Raw genomic sequence first — 12,870 nt, 5'->3', positions numbered from 1 at the left:
TTCGGGTGACCATTATATCTACTACTGTGGGTAAGAAACCCTTAGAAGAAATGGAGTTGCACTCATAGTGAATAAGAGAGTGGGAAAGGCAGTAATGGGGTACAACCTCAAAAACGACAGAATGATCTCAGTGCGTATCCAAGGCAAACCATTCAATATCACAGTCATCCAAGTCTATGCCCCAACCACTGATGCTGAAGAAGATGAAGTTGACCGCTTCTATGAAGACCTACAACACCTTCTAGAACTAGCACCAAAAAACGATGTCCTTTTCATCATAGGGGATTGGAATGCTAAAGTAGGAAGTCAAGGAGTAATCGGAATAACAGGCAAATTTGGCCTTGGAGTACAAAATGAAGCAGGGCAAAGGCTAATAGAGTTCTGTCAAGAGAACAAGCTAGTCATAGCAAACACTCTTTTCCAACAACACAAGAGACGACTCTACACATGGACATCACCAGATGGTCAATACCGAAACCAGATTGATTATATACTTTGCAGCCAAAGATGGAGAAGCTCTATACAGACAGCAAAAACAAGACCAGGAGCTGACTGTAGCTCAGATCATGAGCTTCTTACTGCAAAATTTAGGCTTAAATTGAAGAATGTAGGGAAAACCACTAGACCGCTCAGGTATGACTTAGATCATATTCCTTGTGAGTACACAGTGAAGGTGATGAATAGATTTAGAGGATTAGATTTGGTAGACAGAGTGCCTGAAGTACTATGGACGGAGGTCCGTAACATTGTACAGGAGGCAGCAACTAAAACCATCCCAAAGAAAAAGAAATGCAAGAAAGCAAAATGGCTGTCTGATGAGGCTTTACAAATAGCTGTGGAAAGAAGGAATGCGAAAAGCAAGGGTGAAAGGGAAAGATATAAGCAACTGAATGCAGATTTCCAGAGAATAGCCAGGAGAGATAAGAAGGCCTTCTTAAATGAACAATGCAAAGAAATTGAGGAAAACAATAGAATGGGGAAGACTAGAGATCTCTACAAGAAAATTGGAGATATCAAAGGAACGTTTAGTGCAAAGATGGGCATGATAAAGGACAAAAAGGCAGGGACCTAACAGAAGCAGAAGAGATTAAGAAGAGGTGGCAAGAATACACAGAAGAACTATACAAGAAAGATCTTAATGTCCCTGATGTCCACGCTGGTGTGATCACTGACCTTGAGCCAGACATCCTAGAGAGTGAAGTCAAGTGGGCCTTAGGAAGCATTGCTAACAACAAAGCTAGTGGAGATGACAGTATTCCAGCTGAGTTATTTAAAATACTAAAAGATGATGGTGTTAAAGTGCTGCACTCAATATGCCAGCAAGTTTGGAAAACGCAACAGTGGCCACGGGATTGGAAAAGGTCAGTTTACGTTCCAATTCCAAAGAAGGGCAACGCCAAAGAATGCTCAAACTATCGCACAATTGCACTCATTTCACATGCTAGCAAGGTTATGCTCAAAATCCTACAAGCTAGGCTTCAGCAATACATGAACCGAGAACTACCGGATGTACAAGCTGGGTTTCGAAGAGGCAGAGGAACTAGAGATCAAATCGCCAACATTCGCTGGATCATGGAGAAAGCACGAGAGTTCCAGAAAAATATCTACTTCTGCTTCATTGACTATGCAAAAGCCTTTGATTGTGTGGATCACAACAAACTGTGGCAAATTCTTAAAGAGATGGGAGTACCAGACCACCTTACCTGTCTCCTGAGAAATCTGTATGCGGGCCAAGAAGCAACAGTTAGAACCGGTCATGGAACAACCGATTGGTTCAAAATAGGGAAAGGTGTACGACAAGGCTGTATACTGTCACCCTGCTTATTTAACCTATATGCAGAGTACATCATGAGAAATGCCAGGCTGGAAGAATCACAAGCCGGAATTAAGATTGCAGGGAGAATCATCAACAACCTCAGATATGCGGACGATACCACCCTAATGGCAGAAAGTGAAGAAGAACTAAAGAGCCTCTTGATGAGGGTGAAAGAGGAGAGTGCAAAAGCTGGCTTGAAACTCAACATTAAAAAAACTAAGATCATGGCATCTGGACCCATCAATTCCTGGCAAATAGAAGGGGTAGAAATGGAAGCAGTAACAGACTTCATTTATTTGGGCTCCAAGATCACCGCAGACGGAGACTGCAGCCATGAAATTAAAAGACGCTTGCTCCTTGGGAGGAAAGCTATGGCAAGCCTAGATAGCATATTAAAAAGCAGAGACGTCACCTTGCCGACAAAGATCCGCATAGTCAAAGCTATGGTTTTTCCAGTAGTAATGTATGGCTGTGAGAGCTGGACCATAAAAAAGGCCGAGCGCTGAAGAATTGATGCCTTTGAACTGTGGTGCTGGAGAAGACTCTTGAGAGTCCCCTGGACTGCTAGGAGGTCAAACCAGTCAATCTTAAAGGAAATCAACCCTGATTGCTCATTGGAAGGATCGATAATGAAGCTCAAGCTCAGATATTTTGGTCACCTAATGCGAAGAGAGATCTCTTTGGAGAAGACCCTGATGCTGGGAAAGATTGAAGGCAAAAAGAGAAGAGGACGGCAGAGGATGAGATGGTTAGATAGCATCACTGAAGCAATGAGCATGAAACTGAGCAAACTCAGGGAGGCAGTGAAGGACAGGAAGGCCTGGCGCAATATGGTTCATGGGGTCACGAAGAGTCGGACACGACTTAACAACTAAACAACAACAACAAATACACAGTGCTCAGAAACATTCTTTTTTCATATGACTGGAGCTTGGTGGAATCTACCTATTGAACTCCATCCCCATAGGAATTGGTGGACATTTGTTTTATATCTCTGTATGTTCAATGGGGCTTCTACCCTTCTAAGAGTGTTCAGAATTTAGGAACATTTCAGGACTATTTCAAACCAATGACTTGGCTCTCTATCAAGGACTAAGCCTCAATAAATATAACACAATGTCCCTCTAAGATAACATGCATAAGGGACTTGAGTTGCTTTTGTACTGAATAGTTTTACTAAAAAGGGGGAAGAAACAAAAAATACTGTAACTTAGAAAAATGAGAAATGGTTCCCCTTAGTGGAAGAAAAAATCAACTGCAGCTTGGTCCCATTTTGTAGTTACTATTACACAAAACTTATTTTAGTGATGTTTCTACAATATATTTAAATGTCAAATACATGATATTTGGATTGGTTTGATTGAGTACAGAACATTTACTCAGTTAAGAATTTACAGAGCACTAACTATGTTTCCCTCTTGTAGCAACAATAGCAGTCCAGTCGCATCCTTTAGTCTAACCAAGTTATTATGTGGATTTCTTGGTTTTACTGTCAGAAGTGAAACTGATACCCAGATACTGATACTCAGAAAACCAGCAGCAGCAATGGTAAAAATAGAACAATTTGTTGGTGAGCGTAAAACAACTCTTCTTGTACTCACATGATCTCAAACAAATGTATAGAAACTGAGATCCAAATAACAGCACCTTGCAAGCACAGACTACAAAAACCTAATGCTTAAATCCTGTTTATCACGCATGTGAGTTCTAGAAAGAAGGCACAAACTGCTGAATTCTGGAACTCTCAATTAACCATACTTAGGAAGTAAACTTAAGGAAGTAGAGAGCATTTATTGCTCCGGGTAGATAAAATGTAAGAGTTTCTTCTTAATATGCATGTTTGGCTTGAACTCAGGTGCTGTGTGACTCCATTGTCACACAAAAGGGAGGGGTTAATATATGCTCAACTCAGTATTTCAGTGCCAGGACCTAGACAGAGCGGAGGAAAAATATGATCATCAATATTGCTATGTTTGGCTCAGCTGCCAAATGAGGTTGTCATCACATCAAAATCAAAGTCTGCATGAGTGGTAGGGACTGTCACTGGCTGCCTCAGTCACCTTTCTCCAATCTGGTAGTACTGATCATGGAGGATGTGGTCAGGAATGTCCTATTTCTGTATTGATATTGGTTAAGAGAGATACTGTATTTTGTTTCCTTCTATTTTTTATTTTATTTTTATTTGTTAGAGTTATATCCCACCTTTCCTTCAGAAGCTCAAGACAGTTTACATGTACTCCCTCTTCCATTATCCCATACCCCCAACAACAATCCTGTGGGATATGGTGTAGTGAGTGGCCCAAAATCACCCAGTAAGCTTCTGCCCATTGCCTAGGTAAACAACTAGAACAGTGTTTTTTTAAAGCGTGGTCCTAGGAACCCTGGGTGTCCCCCAAGTCCCTCTTAGAGGTCCTCAAAATCAGCCTATGTTGAAAAATAATACAATATTAAAACCCCATCAAACAATTGTGAGAAGCAGTAGCGGCAGCGAATGCATCAATTTTAATTTTTAATATGGTAAATATCAATAAATATAGCCCATACAAACAAAAGCTCTTTTAGGGTCCTGCATAATTTTTAAAAGCGGGAAGGGGTCCTAAGAGAAAAAGGTTGAAGAAACACGGAACTAGAGCAACTTAGGAGAAGATACTTTCCTATGTGAACATTTTATAGGGCCTCACTTCAAGAATTTTAAATTTCACAAAAGGAAATTACAAGAAGCATGATATTAGATAATGCACTTTACATATAAGAGGGAACCTTCAAAACAGGAGTCACATGGAGGATAAACAAAGAGATCATTTGTTGGGGAAATCACTCACAACCACTGCTTCATGATTGATAGAAGGAGAAGGGCAATTTCTATCCCTTTAAGCATCAAGAGAGGGGGCAGAGGCACAGGTCTGATTGGCTAATCCCTTTGTCAGCCTGAACATGCTCTAAAGTGGTCATCTAGCTATGCTTTGAAGTTTTGGAGCACTGGTTGTGGCAAGTCCTGCTTCTACCTGCCTCCCAGTGTTTAAAGGTTTACATTCTTCCATCCAAAGCCTTCTTTAGACCTTACAGATATAGAACGCTGGTGAAGAAGATCAAATCTCATTGCCCCTGATTAAGATGTTATTAAAACTTGTCCTTTGCTTAAGTTCTGTTACAAGAAGTCTTGTAGTTGTTTGAGGTTTGCCCCCTCTCTGATGGCCTGTTTATCTCTCTAGCGTCTTGCCTAAAGAAACCAACTGATTCATTCTCTCCTAAATTAAAGAAGGCTGACACTTCTTTTTCTGTCTGTTGTTGTTGTTGTTGTTGTTTTTAATAGAAAACTATTACTAACTGAGATAGCTGGTGATATCCCAAAGGTGTTACATATCCAGGCACTTTGTTTAATTAGATGTTTTCATAAATCATTTTCCTGAATGTTTTAACTGATGTTTTAAGGGCTGAACAGTTTAATGTAAGCCATATTAGGAGTTTCCGATTGAAAGACAGCACTGAAATTACATAAATAGATAAAACATACATCCCTTCTCTTGAATACGGGCTAAACTACATATGGCTTTCCAGATGTTCTTGGACTGCAGTAAACATTTTTTTCTTATGATTAGCCCGCTGTCTAAGGCTCATAGGAAATGGGAGTTCCACAATATCTGGAGTGCTTGGATGATTCCCATTTCTGATTTTAAACATCACAGATAAGGGTGCCCATGTGCCTAGTTTACAGTCCTCTGCTGGAAACCATGCAGTTCATGTGTAGTTTGAGGCTAAAAAAAGCTTAAAGTTGCCCATTAACAGCAAACCGATGAAGAAGAAATGAATATGCTATATATTTATTTTAATCCTAGATTTCAGTCCCAGCGCCTTTCAAGGAGGTAATAATTGCAGCAAGAATAGTATTCCAAACAGATAGTACTGAATTCTTTTAATAATAATATGAAGACATTAACAGGCCTGGGCAGTAAAAGAGTCACTGGAAATAATGGTGGTCTAGTTAACAATATTCAATTACATGGTTCAAGCGTCATGTATCATCAGGTATTTTTATGGACAGAAAGCCTGGAGGAAATATTTGATTAAGAACTTCTAATGTTAGCCCTGTTCGAAGTGCTAATGGTTTAATTATAGAGCAATTACCGTAAAGTGGGTGTGCGCCAATTGATTATTGGCTTGGGATTTACAAGGTGGTTAATAACTAATAGCAGTGGATTTATGGAGACATCTCAGTGTAATGGAACAGGTGGCATGTTGTATGAAGCTGCTTGTGAAATGCATTTTGCATTTTCAGAAGGCTTTCTGACAAGTTATGCTTGGCATCAATGGTGTGAAATACAGTTATGATTGCATAAATATTCAGCACTCAGAAAAAGCCCTCCATTAAGTACAAAGCCATCAGATAAGGACAGTTCAAAAGCCAATAAGGAAAGAAATGAAAAATAGTCTCATTTTGTCCTCCATGTCAAGCACTCTAGCATTAACAGTATGCTGCAATGTAAGGGGAGAAGCAAAATTAAACCTCTGCCAAATGATAAGGTCCCAGGTTCAGTATGAAAGTTATTTGTAGTCCATTGAAACTTCTAAACCCCATCTAAAATCTTAAGGAGCGTTTGCTCTTCCTGAAACAATCCGTGACATCAAACGATGTTGCACAAGAGGATGTGTATTATAGTCCAGTTGAGACAAATATATGGACAAGCCTAAGGCATGAACAAAGCAATCCTCACCCATGCTGCTGGTCACACATCTTGTAAATTACCCAGATTCCCACTTTAGCACAACAATTTATGTTGTGTGATGCTTCTTCTATGCTTCATAAACCAGCTTTCGGTGAAGGATTTTTCCTCTCTGCTCAGTGGTCTAACTAGCCATTGTTGAAATATCACATTCCATAGTGAATGTGTGGCCATATACATTTAATACATAAATAAATAAATAAATATCTAGCCAATCAGGTTCAAATGTTCTAATTTTTTTTTTAGACATTCTTATCCTGGCTCTGTAGAAGGTAGACCTATTTACAGTTCTCCTTCTTGTCCATTGCTGGCTGTGAATATGATATTTCATTAATAGTAAGGATGAAGAGACAGGAAGGGTATTGTATTACTGAGATAATGGGGACCATAATTTTATTGCAAATATTTTTGTATTGGATAGTTCAGTTTGTGAATGCTACCCAACTTCTTGTATTTAAGTAACTCAGGAGAAATAACAGATGCCTTTGGAAATAATACACCTCTTTTGTCCTCTAAAATGTTTAAAGAAAAAAGAAAAAAATCTAATAAATTCCATTTATTAAATTCCATGATGTTTCTAAATTTATTGTTTATCCTTTTTGTATATTATTCTTTTTTGTCTTCTATTTCTATATTCATTGGTCCTCTTTTCTCTTTACAATGTTTATTTTTAAAAAAATCTAATGTATTCCATTTTATTCAATTTCATGAAGTTTGCAAATTTATTGTTTATTTGTGTTTTATTCTTTTTTGCCTCTTTTCTTTTTAATTGTTTGTCCTCTTTTTTCCTTTAAAATGTTTAAGTTAAAAGAAAATAGAAAAAAAGGAAGGATTACATAATATATTGTATTGTCAGATCCTACAAAGGACTTACATATTTTGAAAATATTTTATTCTTCTTAGTATTGTACTCCTGAAATATTGCATATATATATATATTGGCTATAGTCTCATACAGGTAGTTCTTGCTTAATGACCACAATAGGGACTGGAAAATTTGTTGTTAAGCAGGGTAGTCGTTAAGCAAGGCATCACATGACCACACCTGATTTTACAACATTTTTGTGGTGGTTGTTAAGCAAATCACCATGGTCATTAAATGAATCACATGGTCATTAAGTGAATCATGTAGTTCCCCATTGATTTTGCTTGTCAGAAGCCAGCTGGGAAGGTTGCAAATGGCAATCACTTGACCCCAGGATGCTGCAACTGTGGTAAGTGCGAGCTGGTTGCCAAGCACCTGGATCACAATTACGTGACCGTGGGGACACTGAGACAGTCGTAAGTGTGAGGACCAGTCGTAAGTAGCTTTTTTTAGTGCCGTCGTAACTTCAAACAGTCGCTAAACAAATGGTTGTTAAGCAAGGACTACCTATATTGCTCTAAGCTGTAATGTCATTTCTTTTTTGCTTAGCACAATATGTGACTCTAGGCGATATGATTTGTAAACTACAAGTCATAGCTTAGTGTGATGTGTGAACTACTGTGTATTACTTTTATGATAATAGAAAAGCTCTGCTTGGGGGATGAGGCTGTAAAAGCAAGCCAAAACTGAATTTTCAGCTCAGTGGTTAATAGGACCTGCCAAGAAGAGCAGAAGTAGTGTGATTCTTCACTCTTTTTTCTTTAAAACATTTTGTTTCACCACCATCATTTTTGTGGAAGAAATCCTCCTGCTCTGACTTTCCCCTTCCCCTGCTCACTTCAGTATAACAATATGTTGTGGTTCTCTCCCCAAAAGTTGTGACATGTGTCATTCCAAGGAGAATTGTGAGAGAAAATAAAATGGCAGACACCACTCACTTGCTTTTTTAACTAAATTTTTTCTTGTGGTAACATTAGATGATAAGGTATGATATAGTATCACTTCAAGAACATTATCGCTGTGTCAGCTGTGTGGAAAGATGCCACCAGGCAATCAGGGTAAATTAACTCTCACCCTTCTGAAATTGGCATCTCTTGAAAACATTCACTCCTTCCCCAACCCCCCAAAACTATAAGTGGCAAGGCACTTTTGTTCTGGGGTATATAAATTACAATCTCTTTCTTTCTTTCTTTCTTTCTTTCTTTCTTTCTTTCTTTCTTTCTTTCTCTCTCTCTCTCTCTCTCTCATCTATCTCCTTCCATAAAGAAAGCAGCTTTTGAAAATGGAATTTTCTATTTTTCAGGGACCTTAGAACACCAAAACAAGCCTTCTGCACTGCATTACATCTGTTGACTCGCTTTCCTTCTATTTTCCCTCAACTCTTTTTTCTCAGTACCCCTATTCATTCATTCCTAGACCATCTGTGTTTCCTTCAGTTAAATGAATTCTTTCTCTCTCGCCCTTTTTTTTTAAATCAGTCCTTCACTGGGGTTTTCAATGATGCTAATACGACATTAAGAGCATAATTAAATAAAATAAAATACAGTTAAATGCAATAATGATGATAATGATTTCCTCAGCATTTTCAATGTTGTGTTGGTAATAACTTTGTTACTGTAACTTTTGTGGTTAATCAATTTTGCAGTCTTGGGGGACCCATCCGAAGGTTATCAAAGGGCTCATGTGGCCAGAAACTTTGGGTTATATGCCTCTGTTATAAATATTGTAGACCAGGGCATTACAGAGACTATGCAGGACACTTTAAGCATGGATGGTATGGATTGAACCAAAAAACTCTATGCTTTGGGGGAGATTTAAACTCTTTTGACTTTCCACGTTTGTCTTATGCTTGGCAATAGCTATATGTTCCCTTATATCATCAAATTCACATCGAATACTGAGAGATCATAGCATACATTTCACAAACAGCATGTGTGGGGGGGTCCGTCCCCCCCAAGACGGCTATAGAAACCACCTGCCTTCTACAGAAGATGTGAAACTGAATGTAAGCTCAGGATGCTTCTTCTTGGTTTTCTATTTTAAGCATATTGCAACAAAAAACCAAAAAAAGCCCAGATCTGGAGTAATGAGTACATTTTTGAAACTGAAAGTTCTATTCTGTATCAGAAAACCCCCAAAATGGAACATTAAACAGTTTGGAAAATAGAAGTGTTCTAGAAAAAGGCCCCACGTTGGTGGACAAGCAGTAGCCCATTCCCAGACGGCACAGTGTCCTCCGATGTCTTTTAGCCAGCAGTTTTGAATATATGCTGGCCACCCCCATTCCATCTCCCATAGATAAATCTAACACAAAAGACCACTTTATCCTGTTTCTCATATGATTTGCTGTAATGAGAGAGGAAGAACGCAGCTGTGAGTTCAGTTCCTCCCTAAAATAAACTCTTCTCTAAACAACCTATATTTATTGGTACATTTATCTCATAACACCTCAGGGCTGTGATACTACTGAGTCATAAAACAGATTGTCAGTCCATGAAGTAATTTGGTCTGCTGCCCTCTGGCCTCCTTCTCTAACTTTGTTCCTTCCAGATGTGTTTGGACATACAATTCAAGGATTTCCAACATATCAGGGAAGGTATCATGTTGGAGAAGGCTGCTCTGAAGTTTGAGACTGAGGGCAATTCTGCATCACAGCCCAAGCTATTTGTCTCCCATGCTGCTCCCAGCTGTTCCTGAAGCCAACTTAAAAAAAGTCCAGTGGTTTGGTAATGGGACTGGGTTGGTGCTGCAGTCTGGGCTATGGCTGCTATGTGCCCTGATTGCTTGTTCCTTGCTTCAATGCTACAGTGATTGAGCAAATGGAACATGTTGTTCCGTCATTCATTGTAGAGCCATAGAAATGTTGTGGCAGTGAAGATTCAGATGTATAGAACCAAAGAAGTACCATTCACTGAAACATCCTAGCTTTGTGCCTATTTACAAGACTTTTTAAAACAAAGGGAAGGGAAGGGAACCATGGCAGTTCAATGCACACAAAGTGGGAAAGAAAGGAGAGTATGCATGGCTCAGCCTTGGCAGAAACAGAAAGGATGCCCACTGGAAGATACAAGGGTGAAACAGAAATATACTGGCAGAAGAAATAGGGTCCCATGGTGGCCCAGGAGACTTTACAGGATTCCGAGGTCTTTACAGAGAGCCAGTTTGGTGTAGTGGTTAAGGCATCAGGCTAGAAACTGGGAGGCCATGAGGTCTAGCTCTGCCTTAAGGCATGAAGCCAACTGGGTGATCTTGGGCCAGTCACTTGTCAGGGTATTACTCTAGAGTAAAAAATTTCTCAATGAGAATATGCACTTGACAGAGCACAGCTTGACTGTGTTTGCAATCCCTGCAACCTGCCCAGAGCACACACCTGTAGGGTGTGTCAGCATGACACAGCACAAACCACTGTATATAGCAAAGTGCACCATGGGTTATTGTGTGGCTGGTAATAGGAGTTGTGGCTGGTGTTGGAGTTCTGGGAAGTAATTAGGGATTTGCAGGTTGATGGTGTACATTCTGTATATATTGTACAGTAAACGTCTGTGTGCAAGTTTTCTACATTGACCTGTGGACTGTTTATTTTGTCTCACTCACGGAGCACCACTGTGTGGAGTGTGCGCTGCACACTCTGACATCACTCTCTCTTAGCCCTAGGAAGGAGACAACAGCAAACCGCTTCTGAAATACCTTGCCAAGGAAACTGCAGGGACTACTCCAGGCAGTTGCCAGGAGTCAACACTAACTTGAAGGCACACACACACAAGATCTTTATGAGCCATTTTTGGATCAACTTGAAGGGAAAAAAAGGAAACTGCTGGCCAGCTGAGAACAGCCCAGGGTGAAATGCCCAGTCAGGGAAGTAACCAACCACTAGAAGGAAGGGCGAGTCCCAGAGACTGTAACCAGTTGGAGTTGGGGATGTCTCTAGGCTGGAATGAAAGGCACTAGACTAACACCTTTGAAAGGCTGAAGGTAGTTTAGGATAGAAAAAAGTATTTTTGAAGCAGAGCTTCAAAACATGGGTGGGATGTGCCTTCGTGATGAGCTGAGAATAGATAGAGGTTGTTATCATCCATTCCTGCAGTCAGGAAATGGCCTGAGTATGCATGTAGCCCTAAGAGAAAGATTAATTTTATTTTGACTTACCTGGGCTCAGCAATCAAGGATACAGCTAAAAGTTTATGAATCTAGAAATGGTGACTACTGTACAGGAAGGCCTACTTGTCCATAGTTTCACCAGCTTGCTGATCTGAACTGGAATTAATCCTTCAGAAAGCTGCACATGTTGTGATGGTTCCATAGGCCTTCTTAACAAAAGAGGAAAGATAAAACAAGTACTTCTTAAGGTAGATGATGCATCCCTGAAAAAGAGAGAAAAGACATGTAATTAGCCTTTCTCAGATTTTTCTAAGAACTTGTCAGTGAGAATAAATATATGTACAAAGGAAGGAAGGAAGTATCTTTGGCCAAGACGTCACCTCAGCATCTATGCTACAGTGAAACATTTTAATTAACTGAAAGGCTATCTATCAGAAAATAGTAAGTTATTTCATGGAGATGACAAAATGCCAGCAATCTCAGGCACAAAAGCCAGAACTTCAAAGCTCACACAAAGACAAGCCAAAAAACTCCCAATATGTTTTGTGCAAGGGGAGCTAACTGGCCTGTCAAGTTGCTAAAGTAGCACAACAGATTAAGAAAAATGGAAAATAGCAGTGCTGATTCTCGCACAAGGGCACAGGACTTGTTCTCAGCATGGACACAGCAGAACTGATAGAAGAGGCGGGGGGGGGAGGAAGGGAGGGAGGGAGGTGAGTGCAAGAGAGATGAGAGAAACCAGAACTCTCTATAATTGTTTTGTTCTTGTTTCTTGTAATCTCTTGTTTTGGGAGGTATGGCAAACTATTCAGGGGCAGTAAGGAAGAGAAGTTCCCAGGACTGGCCTCATAATTAGGATGAGTACAGTAATCAGCTCAGCCAGAAAATTTAAGTGTCAGGAAAGAACAGCAAATTGCTAGAGATAATGTCAGCCTTGTGAGGTAATCCAGACAAGAAGCATACCCAGATGAACTAATCCTACTTTATTGTAAGGTTACATTAACAGAATCTTGCAAGATTGAACTCAGTTCACAAACTTAATTCGTTCCACCATTCTGGTCGCGAACTGAATCAAATTTCCCCATAAGGTTCAATGTAAATAAGGTTAATCCGTTCTGAACCATATGTATTTTTTTTTTTAACCACAAAAATATGAAACAAAGTACAGTATAGTACAGTATGAAGAGAGAGAACACTAGCCTTGCTTGAAGCGACACCAAAAAGCTTCACAGCAAGTGTCTGTCTGCGATTGCGATCTCACCTAGAAGAAGCCACGACCACGTGTCAGAGCAGGGAAGATAGCCATGGGTCGTGTTCGTCACCCAATGCGGAGTTCGCTAACAGAAGCAAAATTTCCAAACGCTGCTGTT

At 39.8% G+C, this 12,870-nt stretch overlaps 1 long non-coding RNA gene across 1 annotated transcript in view; it reads right to left on the bottom strand.

Annotated features, from left to right (window-relative positions):
- LOC148214945 (uncharacterized) overlaps positions 1 to 11,756 on the bottom strand; it is a 29,195-nt gene extending 17,439 nt beyond the window's left edge. Inside the window, exon 1 of the long non-coding RNA XR_015796887.1 lies at positions 11,549 to 11,756. This is a non-coding gene — a long non-coding RNA (uncharacterized LOC148214945). The remainder of the gene's footprint in view (positions 1 to 11,548) is intronic.
- Positions 11,757 to 12,870: the final 1,114 nt, after the last annotated feature.

Source organism: Python bivittatus, unplaced genomic scaffold, assembly GCF_059951505.1.
Source record: "Python bivittatus isolate LINGU-HERP-01145 unplaced genomic scaffold, Pbiv_v1 ctg000480_np1212, whole genome shotgun sequence".
NCBI lineage: Eukaryota > Metazoa > Chordata > Lepidosauria > Squamata > Pythonidae > Python > Python bivittatus.
The sequence above is the reverse complement of the archived record's forward strand: the minus strand, read 5'-3'. Positions and strand labels throughout refer to the sequence as shown.